Below are 11,943 nucleotides of genomic sequence, written 5' to 3'. Positions count from 1 at the left end.
ATGCAGGCAGTCATTGGTTTTGTGATATTCTTTCTGGCCTCCCTGGGATGCATCGGGGCTTTTAAAGAAAAAGCAGATTTCCTGAAACTGGTACTTTGTTTTTAACAATTTGTAGTGAATAAGCTGCAATTAATCAAAATCTTTTACTGTTTTTCATCAGCTTGTTTTCCTAACTTTACTTTTTACATTTAAGAAATAGACTCTTTTTTTTATCCGAAATAAAAGATATTCACAATACGATTTACACTTTAACAATAATAGAATCTACTATATTATTTTTTGTTTTCCGAGTACTACAGTTTTTAATCAAACTAATTGTTTCAAGTACATTCAAGTCGTGTTGCTGGCTGCCAAAGTTATTCACAAAAGAATTTTTTTTTAAATTTTGTATTATCCGAGTATTAAGCTTTTTAGTTAACTTTTTTTCTTTAGTACATTCAAGTTGTTTTGCTGGCTCTTGGCGTGCAAATTGGATTTTGGTCGTACAGACTTATGAAGATCAGAAGCGTGGGTAAAATTTATTAATTATATTAGTTTGGTATCAGTATTTTATTAACATGTAAAGTATAATACGTATTTAGTTTAGAAAACAGCAACAAAATGTAAATTTAAAAGTTAAAAAAAACCTCAATACTTTTGAACTTTTTAATTTTAATTTCGGCAAACTTTTGCTTTAAAACGACAAAATTTACAAACTCTCAAGTACTGTTATTTTAGTTTAGAGTTTTATTAGTTTATTTAGGAATTGAAATTTGTTTTGCTGCTTAATTAAATTTTTATGCGGTTTTTTTCTAGATAAAAGAAGTTCGGTACGAAGAAATGAAAAGAAGAAAGTTTTTGGAAAAAATAAGATATGAAAGCGACAAGCGAAATCTACTGCAATTAAAAGTTTGCTTCAAAAAAACATGCCTTAATATTATAATAAAACTTTTGTTATTGAATTTTCTTTTAATTTTAAGTCTAATTCACTGAAAACTGTGTGTAAAATGAAACATTACATATACCTTCAAGTTACACGTTTTTATTGAAAACCTTAAGTTAGCTAAAGTTTTACAAAAAGTAAGTTTCTCAAACGAGTAAAAATCGTCTCTTTATCACCACCTAGCGGATAAAATATTATCTAGTACTCGTGCTGCGGGGTCGTGGACGACTGGGTGTGTTCGGGACTTCCCCGTCGCTTGCCCACTTTCGCGTGCAACTGCACCGGGCAGCCCCCCAAAGTGCAAGCCGCGGAGTGCAAGCAGACTTGGGAAATCCCCCAATGTAACTACAACGGTACGTTCGGCAACAGTTCCGCTTGGGCGAACACGACGATATGGGCGAAAGTGAGTTTCGAGATTCTTTTTCTTGCACACGTATATAAAAGTGTTTTTTTGGAATTATTTATTTTCCGTAAATAATTGAAACAATTAATTTAACTTTAGATCGCACTAATGTTCAAAAAGTATATAGTAAGTTTGCTGCATTATTACTTATAAACATAGAAGTGTTATATTTTGTGTTGAAATTTTAAACACTTTAGTATGATTAATAAACCTATTTTTAGTTTAGGTTTTATAAAAAGTTTAAAAAACATTTAAGATTTCAAGTTATTTGTGTTGTTAAAAAGAAAATTTCAAATCGCAAAAAATCATAAACTATACTAAATGCTTATTAACACTTTTACGGCGCACAACCTTTTATTTAACTATTGTATTTTTTAGTTAAACCTATTTCTAACATGTTTTTTTTTTTGAGGAAGTAGGCAGAAACAAGTTATTAAGACAAAATTTTATACAAGATTTTATATAAAATCAATACTATCCAATACAATTATGTAAATTTTACTTTTAGGTATTAAAAAAAAACTACCATCAGACACAGTAGAGTTTTTAAACATTTTATCACATAGACACTAAACCTGAATTAAATAAGTTAGAGCAAAAAAGATGAAAAGATGTTATGCTATTTGTCGTAAAACTTTTGTACTTTTCTGCTAAAAAGAAACATAAATCTTTGTAATTTTATTTGTTATTAAAACATTGTAGCACGTAACTATTTTTAAACTTGATAAATTCTATTTTCTCTCTGAAACTATTATTCTAAAAGACTTAGCTTACAAACTTAGACAAAGTAGGTTTTTCATTTATTTTTTGTTATAATACTCATAATAAACTGTTTAAACCAAATAAAAATTTTTACAAAAAACAGCGTTTTTTACTGTTTTTGTTAATAATGTAAATAACTATTATTTTCTATTTGTAATATTTTTTTTGCACAGTTAAAAATATGATATGATAAAATAAACTTTTCTCTCATTGATATTCTAATACAATAGTTGTTTAGTCTTGCCCAACTAGAATGAGGAACTTTGAAGATGAAAGTAGCAAGATCATAGCTGACTTTGTAATTGTCCTTCTAGTTGTGCAGGTAAGATTGATATTTTTTTTTTCATTATATCTCTCCGTGTTTTGTACATATACAGTAGTTAAGGATATTTATTTTTTTTGCAAGATATTCGGGACAATTTTTTTTTTATCTTTGTTCTGGCTAATTTGCCTTTCAAGGTTTTGATGATTCTTAGAAGTATGTGTAAACTAGAATGTTTTTAAGTCAGATCCATTTGTTATCATATTCTATTGATTTACATTTCAAATAATCTCTTTAAAATATGTTTAAATATACAACTTATAAAAAATAAGGCTAGTCTGATTAAAAGCAATACAAATTGTAATAAGTAAAAAGTACAAACTTAATTAAAAAAAAAAATTTAAACAACATTTCACCGTATAGGTCTCTTTGTAATAAGTAAGCTATTATTTAAATACAAACATTTTGCTAAAAACTTAAACAACTTAATATTCAAAAAACTGAAAGTTATTCTTTTTAAATAAGAGTTCATGTATATTTAATAACCCTTACAGAGTAAGACAATAGTTTTTAAAAAGATTTATTTAAAACATAAAGTTTGTATTTAAGTCCTTGAAGTCAAATTGAAAACTTTAAACGTTGGCATTTAAGTAAACCAAAAGTATACAAACGTAAAGTACATATTAAAAAAAATTTTGTACAGGTATTTTTTAGGACTCATTTTTAAACTGCTTAAACAATATACAATTTTTTGTTTGAATCAACAACCAGCAATATTTCTATTCTGTAGAAAATGCATACTTTTGTTTTAAATTGTTAATAATACATATATAGAAACTAATTTACAAAATTCTTTTAAAAACATAAGTATTTCAGTTTATTACTATTTGTTTGTTAATAGTATGATATGTTTTTAAAATGAATAAAATACGTCGTACAGCACATATTAAAAACAATCATATTAAAACCGAAGTTTTTAATACGAACATTTGAAGCTGAACAAAAGCAAAAACAATAAAAAAATTCAATATATTAAAATATTACTTATATAAAATATAAAATAATTTTTTAGGTAAAATAAAATTAATTTTGGTAAAACTATTTTGTAAATGTTATCTACTACATATAGTCTATACAAAAGCACAAATAACTTTTAAAACAGCTGGTAGCCTTAGTGATAGCCTTCTACTTTTACAAATTGTTGCTACGCAAGATATATGAAACTGAAGTAAATAGAATAAAACTTTTTAAGAATAGAAGCCGAAGTAACAGCCGTAAAAGAAAAAGAAAAAAACAAATGAAAATATTGAGACCTTACGACGTTATGACTGTCTAAACTATAAACAAAAAAGACTTAATTAAAAAAGATATTTCTAACAGTTATGCTTTTTTTTGTTCTAATAAAAATTTAACTAAAAGCCTCTAAGCAACAATATGTAAATTATAACAAATTTAACTTAATTAAAAAAAGATTGGTAAGTCAATAAATTGTTAACTTAGGTTGCAAATATAATTACAAAAATGAGACATTTGTACTTTTTTTAACACTAAGTCAGTATTTTTTTGGATTTTTCACAACATTTACTATAGTGTAATAAACACAATTTTTGTCAATTTTGTTTTTATAAAATAAAGTTTTTTAAAAGAGTTTACAGTTTTTTGTTTGTACAATTTAAACTGTAATAAATTATGATATCAAGGTAGTTTTATAATTTCTATAATATTTTACTTGATAAAGAATTTTTTCTAAAACAACTCATAAAATTCTTTTGTTCTTTTTTAAGTCTTTAAAGATGTTTATCAAAAAGTTCTTTTTTTTAAAATTTGTATAAATTAAACGTCAAAACTATTTTCTGCTAAAACTTTAAAGTAATTAAATATAAAATAAGTTAAACAGTTAACTAGACATTAAGTTTAAAATTAGTTAAAGTATTACTAAAATTTTGATTCCACAAGCTTATATTTAAACAAAATTTTTCGGGATAAGTTTTTTATCTAATAAAGCTTGTGTTTAAAATTAGTTTGTCATTCAAATCTTTACGTTTCTTTTTTGATTTGAAATCTTGCACTTTAATCATTCTTAAGTATATAGTAAGATGTGAATGGCTAGTATACTGTATACTTAAAGATCATTCTAAGCTGAATAATTAAATACAGTTAATGGCATTTAGTTATGTTTTTTAGTTTGAAAACTAAACATAAACTTTTAACACGCTTATAGTGTTAGAATTGATACTAATAATTAGATGGATTTTGTCGCATTTTTAAAAATGTTCGTAAACGTTATTTGTGTCACAAAGCTTTTTTCGATTGCTTAAAAACTAGTAATAAAAATACAATATTTTCAAATTTTGAATTTAAGTGTCTAAAAATATACGGTATCTAGTTTTTAATAAACTAAGTATCTTATATTAAGTATAAACTTAAGTATCTACTTTAATTTTTTTAAGCTTTGTTGACTTAGACCTTATAGTGCTCCTAAAGTTTTATTTTAACTTTGTAAATTTAAAACAAAAAGTCTGCAAAATGCATTAGAAAATAAAGGCTTGCCTAAATGTATTCTTACAAACATAGTATACTTAAATATTTCTTAGTCAATCTATTCAATTATTAGTCTTAATTTTAAAATGTTGCTTAATTTACTGTAAACTTAAAAGACTATCTAAACAATAATGAAAGTCCTAAAAATTACTGTTTCATTATTTTTTTGCTACTAAAACCTGGTAGGAAATGAAATATTTTATTTGTACTTTTATTCTTAGTTAGTCAATCTATAAACCAAGTAGTGTTTTTACTTCAAAAATCATAAATTGTATAATTTAGTGTTTAATTTTAATTTTCTAGTTTCTATATTGTTTTACTATCTGAGCTCGTGAAAACCTGCCGTATCTAAACTAACTAGTTTTTCAATTGAAGTAGACAAGACACCATTTATATTATTTATACTTGATAACGTTGAAAATGCTGCATTTTAATGTATAGCAGCTCCGTTTTACTCTAAAACTTTCATTCATTGAAGATGTGAATTTAGACACAATAAACAGACACTGCTTAGTAAAAAAACTAGTAGCAATTCTACTTTCAAAGTAAAGTCCCGCCTGGTAGAGACCCAAGTATCGTTGTTATGGAAACTCATTATCACTCGCTTCATTTCTTCTTTAGACGACATTATAAATTGAAACTGACTGTTTAAAAAACATTTGTAACAATTAGTTTTTGTGTTTTGATATGCGGTAAATTAAAATTTTCAATCTTTAAACTTTTTTTAACATTTAAAACATTTCTATATTACAACTACACAGACGTTATCGTAACAAAGTATTTGTTTGCTAAAAATCGGAGTAAGTATTAAAAACATATATATGATGCAAAAGTCAAAATCACTTTATAATTATAAATCTTCTTTTTTTTTCAAATGAAAATTGTACTGGTCCTGCTCGAGTTGGCCTTTTTCAATTTCATCTTGTCACCACCTCTTTTATTGTTCTCGCGTTGTAGTGAAATTTCAACAACTTAAGATCATGATTTTTAATTTACATGGTGCTGAAGTTCAATCAGCTTTTGCATTAAGCTATTCAAAAGATTTTTTTTTTAAACTTACTAAAAAAAGGGTCTCAGTCTACCGTAGGCTTGTGGTCTGATGATCGAAAATATATTATCAAACATTTATGATAACTTGAGCTTCTCTCACGAGTCACGACATACGTAAGTCCTTCAGGCCTAGGCTCTCTATGATTTGTTTGACTGTATTTATTTCAAATAGAATTATAAGCTTAAATTGAAATGCTAACATCATCTTAACTGTAAAAGTTAACGATATTAAAATGTTAATCTCAATAAGATTGCTGAGCTTCAGACTTTGTAAAAAAAAAACACTGTGCTTAGTGTTTAAAAATTCTAAAGTAAGATAAAAATTATTGTTTAAACAAAAATTTTTCAAGTTATTTTTCTACATTATACACAGTGCTTTTTACCAAGTCACTCAGGATTTTTGCTCCTTTGAATGCAAAAGTATAATAATAAAAAAACACCCAAAATTTAAGCGTTTAACTTAAGGCTCACGTTTATTGTTCCTGTCAGGCTCCGTTAAAAGTGATAAAATTCCCGCAGAAGGGTTTAAACTAATTTAAACGTTAACTTATATTTTATCGTCGGTTTACTGTTTTTTAACACTTCTAACACTGCTTTTTAACGAGTCTGGTTCTTGTGTATATTCAGTACTCTGCTATGCAATAGAAAAAATAGACGTTGTGTAGCATGCAGGAGAAGAAAATAAACATCTCCACCTACGATGCTTTCGTCGCATTCTTATGCATGGCAACAAAAGATCAGCAACAAAAAAGTGTTTAGTTTAAACGCGCTATCTTGGTCATGTTTTAAGGATGGGTGAAGAGCGGATTCTACAATCTCTGTTGTTATAAAGTCAAAAGGCAACTTGGTTGTTGGCAAACGCAATCGAGGTCACCAAAACTAGGTCTTAAGTACGTATGCAAGCGGGACCTAGAAAGAACTGATGAGTGGGAGGGGAGTTGATTGCAATGCAAATAATTGCGTCAAACAGTTATCAAACAGCTATCTACTCAACTGTACACAAAACACTAAGAGAAACCGCAATACAATGCTTTAAGAAACCTAGCAGACAATAAAAAGAGATTTTTTTAAATTATATGTACTTAACTTTTTTGTTTTATTTGATGTAGGGGAGGGGGGCGTGAGGTCATAATTTGAAACTTACAACTCAACTTAAGTATTATTGAGTTGATGGTAAAGAGCACAAACAAATGGTCTTATATGTTTTTAAGGGTAGTGTTGAAACTTATTCCAGTAAATATGAAAAAAATTTAAGCAACTTAGGGGGTCGTAAGCTGTAAAAGAGTAAGCAACAAATTCGTAGTTTTAAACTTACATTAGACATTCTGGAGTCTAATTTCTGATGGTGGATAAAAAAGTATTATTAGGCTTTATTAATGGTAGATTTTTGAGGAATCTTGTCGGAGGGGACCATAGCTTTTTTTATTGCTGTTAAGGGGGCCTAACGATAAAAAGTTTAGAAAAACCTGATTTAGGGCATCATTGTGCTAATATTTTATTATTATTTATTTTAATTGTTCTATGTACGAAACGCATAGCCGAGTACGGCTGATAGCGGGCCTAGTAATAAATTTTCTTACGATGTTATTCGGCTCCGATTTTTAACTTGGTTTGAAAAAATACTGTTGTGTTGTGAAGACTGAAGAATGAAATAATATGTAAAAAATTGATTGAGATTGTGTATTAACTCTATATTACAAGGAAAAGTTTGGTGATAATCAGACCAAATACACCAGTAATTTTTTTCAATTAAACTATACTGTTAGAGATTATAACAACACCAAGTTCAAATTTGAAACTTAATTTTAAATAAACGATCTCAATTCTACACTTAATATTGGTCTAAAATTAAAATGTTTTGTTCAAAATGAAGTTTGATGAATTTTAAATGACCCTAAAAATAAGTATATTTGCCTAATTCTAAATATTTTTAGCCAATCAAAGCGAAATTTATTAATTGTTATGACACCATAGTAAAAATATACATCTTAATCCTACAGGGTTGCCACCAAGCCTGACACCTGGAAAAACTTATATAAACCTGGAATTTGACAATTTTGCCTGAAATAACCTGGAAAAACCTGGAATTTTGAAGAAAAATCTCTTATTAACCTGGAATTTTAACAGTTTTTACATGTTAAGTAGTAAAATATAGGTTTGACACCAGAAAAATGTCATATGAATTAAAATTTTTGTCATCATTAATAAATTATCTTCTTAAAAGGCACATTTAATGTAGCTTTACAGTACATTTTAATTGTAGTTATACTATTAACACGGTTTTTTAACTTGAACTTATTTTTAGACCAAAAATAAACAAAAAAATTTTTCAAAACCTGGAAGTAATTTCTCAATTACTTGTGGAAACCCTGATCCTAAATTAGTTTTAACTAATATTAGTTTTAAATGATAAAACAATGTTAGTTTTGAGTTAAAAAGAAATTTTGATCGGACAAACAAATACTTAAAAAATGCTGTAATGCTGGGTTTCCCAAACTTTTTTGCAAATGGCCCCCTTAAAGAAATTGGAAAAGCAATGGCCCCCTTCAACAAGATTACTCATAAACTACGATAAAAAACACCTAAGACCTTTTTTTTTTGCTTTTCATCTGCAACTCAAGAATATCTAGTGTAAGTTTCAAGTTATGGCCTCATGGCCCCCCTGTGGCTCCTTTACTGCTCATGGCCCCCCTTTGGCTCCTTTACTACTCATTGCCCCCCTCTTCCCCCTTTGCTGCTTGTGGCCCCCTGAGTATCTGTCATGGCCCACTTTGGGAAACCCTGCTGTAATGTCATTGTCAATAAAAGTTAAAGTGACAGTTTTCAATAAGCAGTTTTGGTTGAAAACTTTGTACTGATAAAAAGCTACAATAAAAAAAAACTAATAATTTTTAAGGAATATGTTTTTATTTAACTATACCTGTTAACATTGCATGAACTAACTTAAGTTAAATAATAAGATAATAACTTTTTATTAAAGTATAAAGTAGGTTTTCCAAGTTGGAAAAGGTAAGAAAAATATTTAACAGTTTGGATTGCCAAATTCCTAGAACCCTGGAAAATCTGGAATTTAGCATAAAAGAAATAAGTGATATAATTAAAAGTTTAGACTCAAACAAAGCAAAAAGTGCTGGCAATATCACTGTTAAAATTTTAAAATTGATTAAGTTCCATAACTAATAAGCTAATAAGTTTGACATTTCAAGAAGGTAGATACCCTAGTAGTTTAAAATTAATTAAAGTATTACCAGTATTTTAATCAAGTTTGAAAACAGCTCCTTGAAATTTCAGACCAATTTCACTTTTGTCAAACATAAATAAGATAATTGAAAAAGCTAAATAGTCATTTATACATTTTTTTCACTAATTTTCATATTACAGTTTTGGTTCAGTAAGGGCCATTCTACTACCCTGGCTTTATCAGAGTTTGTAGAAAGTACACTGTCCTCTTTTGATGAAGGTCATGCTGTTTGTGCAGTTTTGTTAGATTTTAGTAAGGCATTTAACTGTGTAAAGAAATATTGTTAGGCAAGTTAGAGTATTATGGAATAAGAGGGCAAATGCTTAAACTATTGGAATCTTACCTATTTAAAAGAAAACAGTTTGTAGATTTTGCTGGGTATATATTAACTTGTAAACGTAAAGACATATAAGTGCCACAAGATTCAGTTTCAGGTCCCTTATTGTTTTTAGTTTACATCAATAATTTACAAAACAATACAACCCTAAAAGTCTTGAACTTTGCAGATGACACCCTGTTATATACTACCTAAACGAAAAACACCTATCAAAGAGGTAATATATACTTAAACTCACAGTTGGAAAATGTATCAAAATGATAATTTTACAATAGGCTCAAACTTAATGTAGATAAACAAGGTACATACTCTTTCACTTTGGAAAAACAGAAGTATGGAAAAACACAAATTTAGATATAAAAATAGATAATTCATATTTATTAAATGTAGAAAATTATAAGTATCTTGGTGTTACAATTGATAGGAACCTCAATTGGTCTGACCTTATTGAAGCAGTAAAAACTAACTTATTGAAAACAATAGGTAGTTTATACAAAACAAGGTACTTTTTAAATCAAAATTCCTTGTATTATATCTTTAATTCACTTCTGATGAGTCATGTAAGATATGGTTTGTTGTGTTGGGGTAGGGAGAGTAAAACTAAAATTACTGAGATTGATAAACTTATAAATAGAGCATTAAAGTTCATTCATTTTAAAGGTTGAAATGTAACAACTCTCATACAAAATTGACTCTTTGTGGGTCTTTAAGCATATTTGACCTGTCCCCTTTTAGCTCAAACTACTTAAAAATAATTTCCATCAACTCAGACTAGTTTGATGTTACTTAAGCTGGCTTTTTTTCTACAAAGAGTGGCAACCTTGTTTTTGAAATAAAAAACTTGGAAAATTGTTCATAAATCATGCTTAACATCATATATTTTGAACTTAAAGCTTTTATATGTAAAATAATACACTTTGGATTAAAAAGAAAAGAGCATTACATATAATGTCGTATCACCATAGTTTTAATTATCATTACAAATCTTTTCAGTTATTCTTTACTATTTAAAACACATTTACCCTAATTAGATTTTATGATAAAAAGGGTCAGAACACTTGTATTTCGAAATCCTCAAAGAAATTAGGTAAATTTTAAAGAAACTTCTAAAAGTCCTGTTCTTAATTCAGAAAATTGAAAAAAAATATCAAAACCTTAAATAAAAAACAAACAGAAACAGCATTAGTAAAACTACTTGCTTATTTCAACCATATGGTGGTCCTACTAATTTAGGATGGAATTATTATTGTTAAAGTAGATTATTACTTTTTTAAACTAAATTAAATTTGAAAAAATGTTTAATTTTCTCATTACCAATTCTACTTGCTTGCATTAATTAGTATTTTGCTGACTTTTTGGCCTAAAAAAGTGGTAAACCTTTTTACTAAAGATTTTGTTTAAAAAAACAAGTAATTAATTAAACCAATTTATAATTTTTTAAAAGTTATGTAAGTCATATTGCATATCCATTGTTACTGTTTTTAAGTTGATGGATAGAAATCATAAATTAGTAGACTACCTGCAATTTTACTAGGAAAGACCTCACTGATAAAGCCAAAATAAAATAGTACTTAAAGAACCACTTTTTATGTCAGTTAAGTTTTTGATTACTACTATGGTTGCTAAATAATGTATGTGAGTAGGCCTAAGCAGTCAAAGTGTAGAAAATAACTAGGTATACAGTCTTTGAATTTATTATTTTAGATTTTACAACAAAATTTCAATTAAAAGCAGGTTTATCACTCTCTCATGATAATTTTAAGTTTTGGGCCAGTATTTCTAGATTTTTTATTCTGCAAAGCTAAATTTATTACTCTTTGAAAACTAAGTTTAGTTCAGAACAAGTTTTAGCCAACCCTATTCTGGATTATATTTAATGTTTTTAATACTGAGTATTAACTTTTTTTGATGAAGAATACCTTTAGCCCTACAAATTTGAAATAGAAAAATATTTTTAAAAGTAGTAATAGTTTTTAAAATTTTATATTAAACTTTGTTAGTTATTCATGGTTGCCAAAAAACATATTAAAGGTAACCAAATCCTGGAAAAAATAGGATAATCCTGGAGTTTGAGAACTTTGGCAAAAAAAAAAAGGAAAACTATGGAATTTGAGAAATTGAAAAAAAAACCTGGAATTTCAAATAAAAATCACTAAAAATCTTGAATTTGAAATTATTTTTACATGCAAAGTAACAGTATTTAAAAAGTTAAGAACAATCTATAAAGATATATGAAGGTAAGCCATGTTTAAAACAAGTTGATCTTATTTTTTAGAGTTTTTTGAAGCTTCAAGATGCTTTTTGTCGTTTGAATTTTTTTTTGAGATATCACCAATCAAAATCGGGCCGCCCTACGGGAAGGGAAAACTAAAACATCAAAAAAAGACTATTTTATTTAAAATCTATATCCTCCTAAATTTTTCAA

This window comes from Thalia democratica, chromosome 6 (genome assembly GCF_965202585.1).
Source record: "Thalia democratica chromosome 6, ktThaDemo2.hap1.1, whole genome shotgun sequence".
Classification (NCBI taxonomy): domain Eukaryota; kingdom Metazoa; phylum Chordata; class Thaliacea; order Salpida; family Salpidae; genus Thalia; species Thalia democratica.
Note: the sequence above shows the minus strand (reverse complement) of the source record.